We start from the raw sequence: 9,862 nt of genomic DNA, 5'->3' as shown, positions 1-9,862 counted from the left end.
CATGGCCATCCTTGGAAGAATATTCTCTCAGATGATAGGAAATCAGAGATAAAATTCCTCATGTGGGAGAGGCATCTGCCCTGGCTGGTCTCCAGTGCCTTGGACAGCACCAAATTCCCTCTGTCTGATAAAAGTCCCTGAAGTCTACCTGGAAACCAGTTGGCCAGAAAGTAAATCTGTGGCCTGGAGATGTGGCTCAGGTGATAGGATGCTCGCCTAAAACACACAGAGTCCTGGAATCATGGTGGTCCAGGACGGGGGCATACATCTGTAATCCCAGCACCCTTAGGAGGCAGAAGCAGGAGGACCCAAAAGTCAAGGCCGAGCTCAACTACACACTGAACCTAGAAGCTAACCTAGAACACATTAAATGATATCTCAAAAGAACAAAAAGCCCAGATAAGCCAGGTATAATGTTACAGGTCTATAATCCCAGTTGAAAGGAGGATGTGTAGTTCAAGACGGACGTCAGCTATCTGTGAGTTTGAAGCCACCCTGAACTACAATAGACCTACCTCAAACCACCACAGGGCTCCAGACTTTAGCATGACTGACTTCATTATGGAAGAATTGTTCAGGCTGTAAAACTCAGAAGTGATGTACCCTCAGCCAAATGAAGACAAAAATCTAATCTATCAAAGTCCATAGTTATGGGGAAGTCTCCAAACGTACTAACCTTCTTTTTAGCCTCTGTAGTTCTGATTCTGGATGTTCTTGTTAACTCAAGTATGTCAACCCAGAACATGGTTTTTGTGCTTAACAGCTCACCCTGAGAAAGGCTCAATGCTACACTGGGATCCTCACACCCAGTGTCATCAGTGGCCAGCTAATAAAGACTTTCCATTGGCGTATACCCATGTCTGAGCAGTCTTCTCTGGTGAATACCCCATAGCAAAACCACACACACAAGAAACCAGGTGGCACAGAACTGAGACCTTCCTACAATCACGGGTGACCTTAGACACGGACCCTACCCTGAGCAAACCATGCACCTGTAACATCTGCGTTAGTTGTTAACTCCAAGTCCCCGATGAGGAATGGTGCCACATTAAGGATATAGAGCACTGCCCCTTGGTGTTATCTAATTAGGAGTGAGATCAATCTTGGCTTCATGCTCCCTGTGGTTTCCATTCTCTCTGTGGTATGAGTGTGACTCTGAGCCTGCTTGAAGGCTGCCTGTGAATCTGGCCCTGTGTCCATCTCTGCCTTGTTCGTGTGTCTTTAAGGAAGGGCTTCGCTCTCTCTTTTATTGAACAGTGCAGAAAGCTGTTCATGCGGGAAGGAACGGGGCACGTTTCAAAAACCTATAACAGAGTTTTACAAGGGATTAAGTCACTGGCTCCAACTGACCCAGAAAACAAACACTTCTGTAAACATCCCTGTGTTTCAAGCAATGTCTGTATATTACAGTCAGCATTTATGGATATTTTTATGACTGCCTCTTCCTATATTCGCTGTTTCGAGCGGGTGATTAACACACTTACACTATTCTCATAACAACAGGGGCATGGGAGAGCACTGAAGATAACAGCTGTGCGTTCCTTCAGGTTGGAAAGGATCGTTACGAGGGAAATCCAAGGCAAGCTATATTGTTAACCTTGTTCTCTTCAAGACAGGTTAAACAAGCAGGCTGAGTACACTGTGGGCCGGCCCTCAAGTGAGCGACCACAAGGGGTGAGGTTCCAGGTTCCTAGAATATGAGGAGGTGTTTTTAACATAATGCCTGGCCACAGCCACAGCTCTACCCTGACAAAGCCTGAGGGGAAGCCCTGAGCTAAAACCACCCAGGCAAGCCACTACAGATTCCTGATTACGGAAACCTGGGGACAGGCTGTTAAAGCTGGGAAGTCATTGCCTAGTATCTGATAACTAATACATGCTCCACACAGATTCCATTCCCACCACAGCCACATGCAGTAGAGATGACTCTACAGAGAGGGACCAGCACAGAAGAAACACCCACAGGAAGACCATGGTGGGGCTCTGGGAAAATACACCCAAGCAAAAATGTCCTCTAGACAGAGGCAATCCACTCAAGAATGGCAACTGTCAGTCATTCTTCTTGTTGCCATGACAAAAGCAATGTAAGACAAAAACTGGTTTTGTTTGGGTTGGTTTGGTTTGATGGGTGGACATGTTTGACCTGCATGGATGTCTTGTGCCTGGTGCCCATAACATCCAGAAGAGGGCATCGCATCCCCTGCACCTGGAGTTAGACATCATGAGCCATGAGTACTGAGAATTGAACTTCCGGCCTCTGGAAGGGCAGCCATCTTTCTAGCTTCAAGGGGCTTTGGTTTTGGCTCGCAGTTTGGAGGTACAGTCAGTAGTGGTGGTGAAAGCGTGGCCTCTAGAGTGTGAGGCCTCAGGTCACACTGCGTCCCCAGTTAGGAATAAGATAGAACTAAATGCTGGTTCTCCCCTCACTTCCTCCTTTTTTATTCAGTTTAGGAACTCAGCCCATGGGCTACTGCTACCACATTCTGGGTAAGTCTTCCATTTTCCTTAAACCTTACTGGAAATACCTTCATAAATTGTTCATTTCGATGATGAGTTTAAATACAATTAAATTGACGACGACGACGAAGATGAACTATCACTGTAGCGGAGTCCTTACCACCCTCCGCTCGGGTTTCCTTCAAGTGAACATCGGCTCGTTCACTTTTGTGTGGTGCTGTGTTTTTAATGCTTGTCTGTTTTCTCACTGAATTTATTACTTTTTTCTCACCAACTCCCATGGAGTTTTTGTGTTTGTTTACATTATATTTATTATTTATTTTGTGTGCATGGGCACGCACACCAAGCAGGCATGTGGCAATCAGAACAACTAGAGGGAGTCAGTTCTTCCCTCCTACCAGCTGAGTCCCAGGTACTGAACTGAGAGCATCAAACTCAGCAGCAGGCACTTTTATCCACAGAGGCTTCTTGCCAGCTCAAGAATTCTCAAACCTAAGAAGACATATGGTTCCCACAGGGGTGGGGGTGTGAAAGCACAACTGGGTGGTATTGATTACACAGTAGTTGCCAAACGAACCCCTTGTCCATAAAGACATGGCAGGGGAATGGGAAGGGGAGACCGGTAGACTCGGAACGTCAGCCCTTGGCAGGCTTTGGTCTCAGCACCCTCAGCTCTGCAGCCAATTAGAACAGCAGCCACCAAGCCAAATTGGATTCTTCTCTCAAAAAAATAAGCCATCGACGGCATCTCTGCACTGCAAATGCTTATTTTTAAAATACAGGGCGGGGGGGGGGGGGAATGCTGACTGGATAAAGATCTCTGTCAGACTACAGGCTTTAAAAAAGCATTTAATTCAATCTGGCATCCCAGACGGAATGCAAATCTGCTACAGAGCAAAGCTGATGGGTAAGTAGGAGATGCTGCAGCCCAAGCGCATCAGACGACCAATCCATCAGCCCGAAATAAAAAATAGCACGCAACAGATGTTCTTCAGCAAGGAAGAGAGGAACAACAGGCGGCCCTGTCTCGCCCCTTCCTCTGGGCTGCATAAACAAGGCGCTTTGCTGGCTCTTCCACACAAGCCCCACTTGGTCTCATCACGACATCATCCACAAGTCTGTCACCTGCTTCTTCATTTCTCTCAGAGACGCTATCATCGCTAACCAGGAAATAATTGGATGCAAAAACCCCTCAGGAAAAGACGATGGTGAGATATCTCAGAGCATCTGGTACCTGGTGGTATTGTCTGCCCATGCAGTTTTGAAACAAAGCGACAGACAAAATGCATGAAATGACCCTGCCATCACCAGCTGCACAGAATTTGAAGTAAGTATGCTGGAGGAAGTATCCAGAAGCCCTCCATCAAAGGCACTACAGTAGATTAAATATGGTCCAAAATCTGGCCACCACGGGGATGTGCCCTCATGTTGAATCATGGTAGGCCAAAAGACAGGTAGAAACAGTGATGTCCCAGTTACCCTACCCAACTTTAAGTGATTGACATCTCCTACTGTCTAGGCACCAAGTCCCACCCTGTGAGGAAGCCCCAAGGAGAGAAAGGCCCACAGGAACAGGGGCAAGGCTCCCACTGAGCTGCCAGCCAGCTCCACAGCAGCCTAGGAGTGAGCTTCATGGGCCCCCTGGCTCACTTGACTCTCCCTACTGCAGTGGCTGTCAACCTGGGGACTGTGACCCTTCGGCAAACCTCTGTCTCCAAACACATTCACACTGTAGTTCACAACAGTAGGATTCGTAATCTGTAAATCTCACTACTTGAGAGGCAGAAGGATTACTGGAGGCTCAAGGACACCCAGGAGTACATAGCAAAGCCTTCACTCAAACAAAACATTAAAATAGGTCACGTGAGCCGGGCGGTGGTGGCGCACGCCTTTAATCCCAGCACTTGGGAGGCAGAAGCAGGCGGATCTCTGAGTTCGTAGCCAGCCTGGTCTACAGAGCGAGTTCCAGGACAGCCAAGGCTACACAGAGAAACCCTGTCTTGAAAAAACCAAAAAAAAAAAAAAAAAAAAAGTAAAATAGGTCATGTGCCTGGACAGCAGACCCGAGGTGAAGACCACCTCATGGTTCTTCTCTGTGAAGGTCCAGCCTTTCTGTAATAGCAGCATTGCTACAGAAGAGGACTGACGTGGAGAAGCTTCCTGGGCTGGCTTGAGTCACTCCCTAAGGCAGGGAAAGAGAAGAACCTGGCTGGAAGTGGCTCCCTTTCTCCAGCACAGCCCTTCTCTGCCCACAGCTGCCTCCTGATGAAGGACCAGGAAGGAGGGGCACGCTAGGCAAGATCTGGCAAAGAGGAAGAGGCCTGCCCCTCTTCTCCTCACAGCTGCAGGTTTGCCTTGCCCTGCAGAGTCCCAGTCACCAGCCCTGACCCCAAGTAACAGGCAAGCAACCTGGACCCAGAATAAGCCTGGTGCCCACCTCCGTCATGCATGACACTGAAGGGACGTTGTACAACAGCTGGAAACGGTACATGAGTCACAACTGGCATGAAACCAACTTAGATTGTTCTGCAGCGGAGCTAGAAACATTGGCGGTGACCCTCACGGTGGACACTAGGCCAGGAGAGGCCCTTTGATTCCTTCACTCTAGAAGCAGAGGATGGATCTCTGTGAGTTAAAGGCCAGCTTGTCAACATAGAGAGTTCCAGGCCAGCTAAAACAACAAGGTGACTCCCTTGTCTGAAAAATCAGAGTTAAAACAAAACATATGTCCTCTAGGGGCACCCAAGTAGGCGTGGTCTGCCACCCATAGTTTTTGTTTGTTTGTTTGTTTTTTGGGTTTTTTTTGCTTCTTTTGTTTCTTTTTTCAAGGTGTCTCCTTCATACCCTGACCTCTTCCAGTGTCCCAGTCACTGAACTGCGACTGTCCTGCAGCCCTGTCCTCCGCAGTCCAGCCCTGCAGGGTTTAGGAAGCCTGTGTCCTGCCAGCTTCTCCAAGGGGAAACCATGAGTACCACAGCGCCATCGTGTGGAGGCCTTGCTTAGGGCATGCTGCCAAGCATAGTGCTTCAGGCTGGCAGCACCACCCTCCCTGGCATGGCCTCAGATGGCCCAGGCTGGCTGGCAGGATTCTGGGGACTCGGAGAGGACACAGCACTCTAGAGCCAAGGCAGAGTCTTCTGGGGGCGGAAAAGCCCATTGAGATGCCACCCCCTGTTCTCTGTCTGTATCCCAGAAGCTCCCTGATGTCCACATGCCTCCATGTCATCCTCTAAAGGAAGGTGGTGGCTTCAACTGCTCCTGCTTCATACAGCGGCAGGATGTGACGAATTAGTCACGCAAGAGGCTGACAACAGGGCTCCAGTAGATGGGGACATTCCAACCCTTCTGCGCATAGCAGAGTAAGAGAAGCATTTAAGGGCTGTCATCTCAGCATCTCTGAGAAGAATTCGTTTTGGTCACAAAGCAATGTCATACATCAACTGATGACACACAGAGCCCAGCTGGTAACAGCACCTGGTGCAGTCTGGCATTTTCAACCCTGGTTTGTTTTGCTGTTTTCTTTCGGATGAGGCGAGGTCCCATGAAGCTCAGGTTGGCTATGGACTTGGAATGTAGCCAGGAATGACCTGGAATTTCTATCCTCCTGTCTCCACCTCCTGAGTGGTGGGATTACAGGCATGCAGTACCATGGTGCAATGCAGTGCTGGGAATCAAACCCCAGACCTTGTGTATGCTACACAGGCACTCTACCAACTGAGCCGCACTCCCAGACCCTAGTCTGACCTTCCTTCCTTCCTTCCTTCCTTCCTTCCTTCCTTCCTTCCTTCCTTCCTTCCTTCCTTCCCCTCCTCCTCTTCTTCTTCTTTTTTTTTCTTTTTTTTTGAGACAGGGTTTCACTTAATAGCCCAGGCTAGTCTGAACTCCCTATACAAACCAGGCTGTCCTTGAACACACTGCCTCAGAGTCCTCCGGGCTGGAACCAAAGGCATGTTCCCCCATGTCCAGCTAATTTTGGCTTTTTAAAAACTGATCACAGAGGACTGGAGAGATGTCTCAGCAGTTAAGAACACTTGGGGCTCTTGCAAAGGGCCTGGGTTCAGTTCCCAGCACCTACATGACACCACATTTCTAGGACTTCTAGCACTTTCTTCTGACCTCTGCAGGAACCAAGTAGGCATGTGGTGCAGGCAAAACCCTCACACATCTTAAAAAAAAAAAAACCACACATCCTCTAAGCTGACCCCGGGGGACTGAGCGGCAGCCTGCTGGGAGCTTCACCTATGTCACGACTGTGCACCTGCTGGAGAAAAGGGAACTGACACCATGTCAGCTCCTGTCATTCTTAAAATGTCTTAAAATTTTTGTTCCTAGAGACAGGGTTTCTCTGTGTAGCCCTGGCTGTACTGGAACTCTCTCTGTAGACCAGGCTGGCCTAGAACTCAGAGATCCACTTGGCTCTGCCTCCTGAGTGCACTGCTGAGCTAGCTCACAGCCCCTCTTTGAGGAAGTCACACTGTTCTCAGATGAGGAGGTGACTACAGATCGGACAGAAACAGGGCTGGCCCTGCATTAGAATTCAGAATGTGGATCAAGCAAGGAAATTGGCTCTCAAGAAGCTGCTCTGAAAATGCCGAAAAGGGTGGGTAGGTGGCTGGGGAAGAGAAAGTGCTGGAGACAGAGGAAAGCAGATATGGAAGTGGGAGGGGAACACCCGGGCCAGATGGCTCCTGGCATTATCAGCAACAGCTGCCGCGAGGGAGGCTGACCTCAGGAGCCCAGGGATCCTACCGTGGGTGGGTTGTCATCCCGGATGAGGGCAGAGGCTAAGACAAGAGGTCAGACAAGGTAAAGAGGTCACTCTGCCCATATCTGAGCTCATCTGCCTTTGGTAGACAGGAGACTCTACTAAGTGGAAGGCTGACGCGGCACTGGCTGGCTAGAGCGAGTCCACTTGTTTCCCACAGTCTGTCCTGCAGGAAAAGCCCTGCACAGCACTAGGACCTGCCAATTGGACAGAGAACAAAACAGAACAGGATGTGGCCCAAGCTGGGCCGGATGTGAGCATGACAGTGGGTTTTGGAAGGGAACAGCAGAGCTGTAGAATGGGCCTGAAGGTATAACTTAATTTGGGTCATTGCTGCACCTCCTAGAGTCACAGGGCACCTCGTGATGTCAGGCCCTGAGGCAAGTGATGGAGATAGACCCTGCAGTGTGGGAGGCACAGACATTCCTGCGCTCACAGATAAGCACTACAGAAACCAAGAATGCTAAACTTACAGGTGGTCTCTTCAAGGGGGAGATGTCTAACCTGTTTTCTACCTAGAAGGCTGGGAGTTGAGGTGTCTAGGAAGAGAGGTGGTGACCTCTGTACTATCTGTCTGATCAAGACCACACCAGATCCTCCTCCAGACCCTTAAGATGTCACATGTAGTCAATCTATAGAACCCATCTTTATGGAAGACATGACATGTACTTTACAAAAAAATTCAATGTAGTCATGTCTTAAGCTTTATTGTGTACCTGGGACTGAGCTAACTATCACCGGGAAACCATCTGGCTTTGGACTCTCAAAGTGTGAGCCAAACCAGCTACTGAGTCTTGTTGAACTAGGCTGCCTTCCTGCCTCATGCAGATCACAGATCATTGATTCTACAAGTCGTGGTATTTGCAGACACACACACACACTCTTCAGGACTGAAAAATAAAGTGTGAGAAATAAAGACACTGGGGCTGGGGATGCAGCTCAGTTGACAAAGTGCTTGCTTAGTTCGGGCCCAGCACTACATAAAACCCAGTCAGGGTTAAATGAGACTCTATCTAAGAAAGAAAGAAAAAAGAGGTAGAGGAGAGGGGAGATGGAGAGAGCACAGCAATAGGGAGGGGAAAGGAGGTAAGATGGAGAGAGGGAGAGGGGGAGGAAAAAAGGGGGGACTGGAGAGATGGCTCAGAGGTGAAGAGCACTGACTGCTCTTCCACAGGTCCTGAGTTCAATTCCCAGCAACCACATGGTGGCTCACAACCATCTGTAATGGGATCTGATGCCCTCTTCTGGTGTGTCTGAAGACAGCGGTAGTGTTCTCATATACATAAAATAAATAAATCTTTAAAAAAGAAAAGAAACAGATAACAAAATAACAAAAGGAGACTGGTGGCTGACGGTTGCAAAGAGGAGGGCTGGCCTTCCCTGGAGGAGACAGAAAAGGGACCCACAGACAATGCAGAATCTAGTAGCGCTGTTCTCAAATGGAGAACTCTGGGAAAGCCTTCCAGCCCCAAGTGCAAATGCAGAACACCAAGCCGCCCCAGCAAACCACTAATTATTGAGAGTGGGATGAAATGGAGTGAGAGATGGAGGCCTGCCCAGTTGCTACTTCTGCTGAGCACGGTATCCGGTTGGCGCTAGGCATATGAAGAGGCGTGACAACCACAAGTCCCTATTCTCAGAAAGCATGGTCCTGGCGAGAGAGACACTGTCGTGTGTTCTGGAGGGTTAGAAAGCAGGCACTCGTGAGAAAGAAGGAGTACTATTCAGAGAAGAGAAAGGGGGCAGGTGTTCTAAGTACCCAGAGACAAAATTCAAAGTAAGCAAAGGTGTGGAAGGGGAAGTGGGCAGCAGCGTGTTCCCGGACTGTAAGGGGCTGGAATACTGGTTCCAATACGCATAAATAAAAGGCTTACACCTCAGTTACTCATGCCAATGACAATGAAGGGAAAGCCCCAGGCCCAAGCCTCATGGATGGCACTTCACCTTGGATACCGCTTCCTGGACAGTTCCAAAAAGAAACGCATGAAGGCTTTAGAAGTATTGCCAGCCCTTAGGGACAGAATGACTTGCTCAGCCATAAGAAGTTAGGTTGGGCAGAAAAGAACCAAAGACCGCAGGAAAAAAAAGCCTTAATCCCACGTGTAAATACAAACGCGCGCGCGCGACAGGATCTCACGCAGTCCCTATTTTGTAGTCAAGGATGACTTTGAACTCCAGAGCCCTCCAGGGTTCTGGGATTAGGTGTGCGCCACCACACCCAGTTTACTTGGGGTTGAGAACCCAGGCGTTGGGTGTGCTAGGCAGGAACCCAATTGAGCCATAACCCCAGCTCGGGAATCTCTTCCTTTAAACACAAGAAGCTGGAGAACAGAGCTTTCTCGGCATTAAAGTGAACACAGCCTTCCAGTCCTTGCAAGAGCCCAAAGCCAAGGCTGGGCAACACCAAAAGGGCGCAACACGGCAAGCGCTAGTTCGAAAGCCACTCCTTCCTTCCCGCCCTCTCACCCATCTCCTCCCTCACTGGTCCCACACATCTTCCGGTCCCTCCTCCAGGATCCCAGCCCTTCCGGTCGCGCCCCTTCGGCCGTACCTTTTTCCGTCACCCTCATTGGCGAAAAATACCGAGCCGCCCCCAAGTTGTAGAGAAACGCCGTCCGGATAGTCCTTCCCGGAAATGAC

Source organism: Apodemus sylvaticus, chromosome 17, assembly GCF_947179515.1.
Source record: "Apodemus sylvaticus chromosome 17, mApoSyl1.1, whole genome shotgun sequence".
Classification (NCBI taxonomy): domain Eukaryota; kingdom Metazoa; phylum Chordata; class Mammalia; order Rodentia; family Muridae; genus Apodemus; species Apodemus sylvaticus.
The sequence above is the reverse complement of the archived record's forward strand: the minus strand, read 5'-3'. Positions refer to the sequence as shown.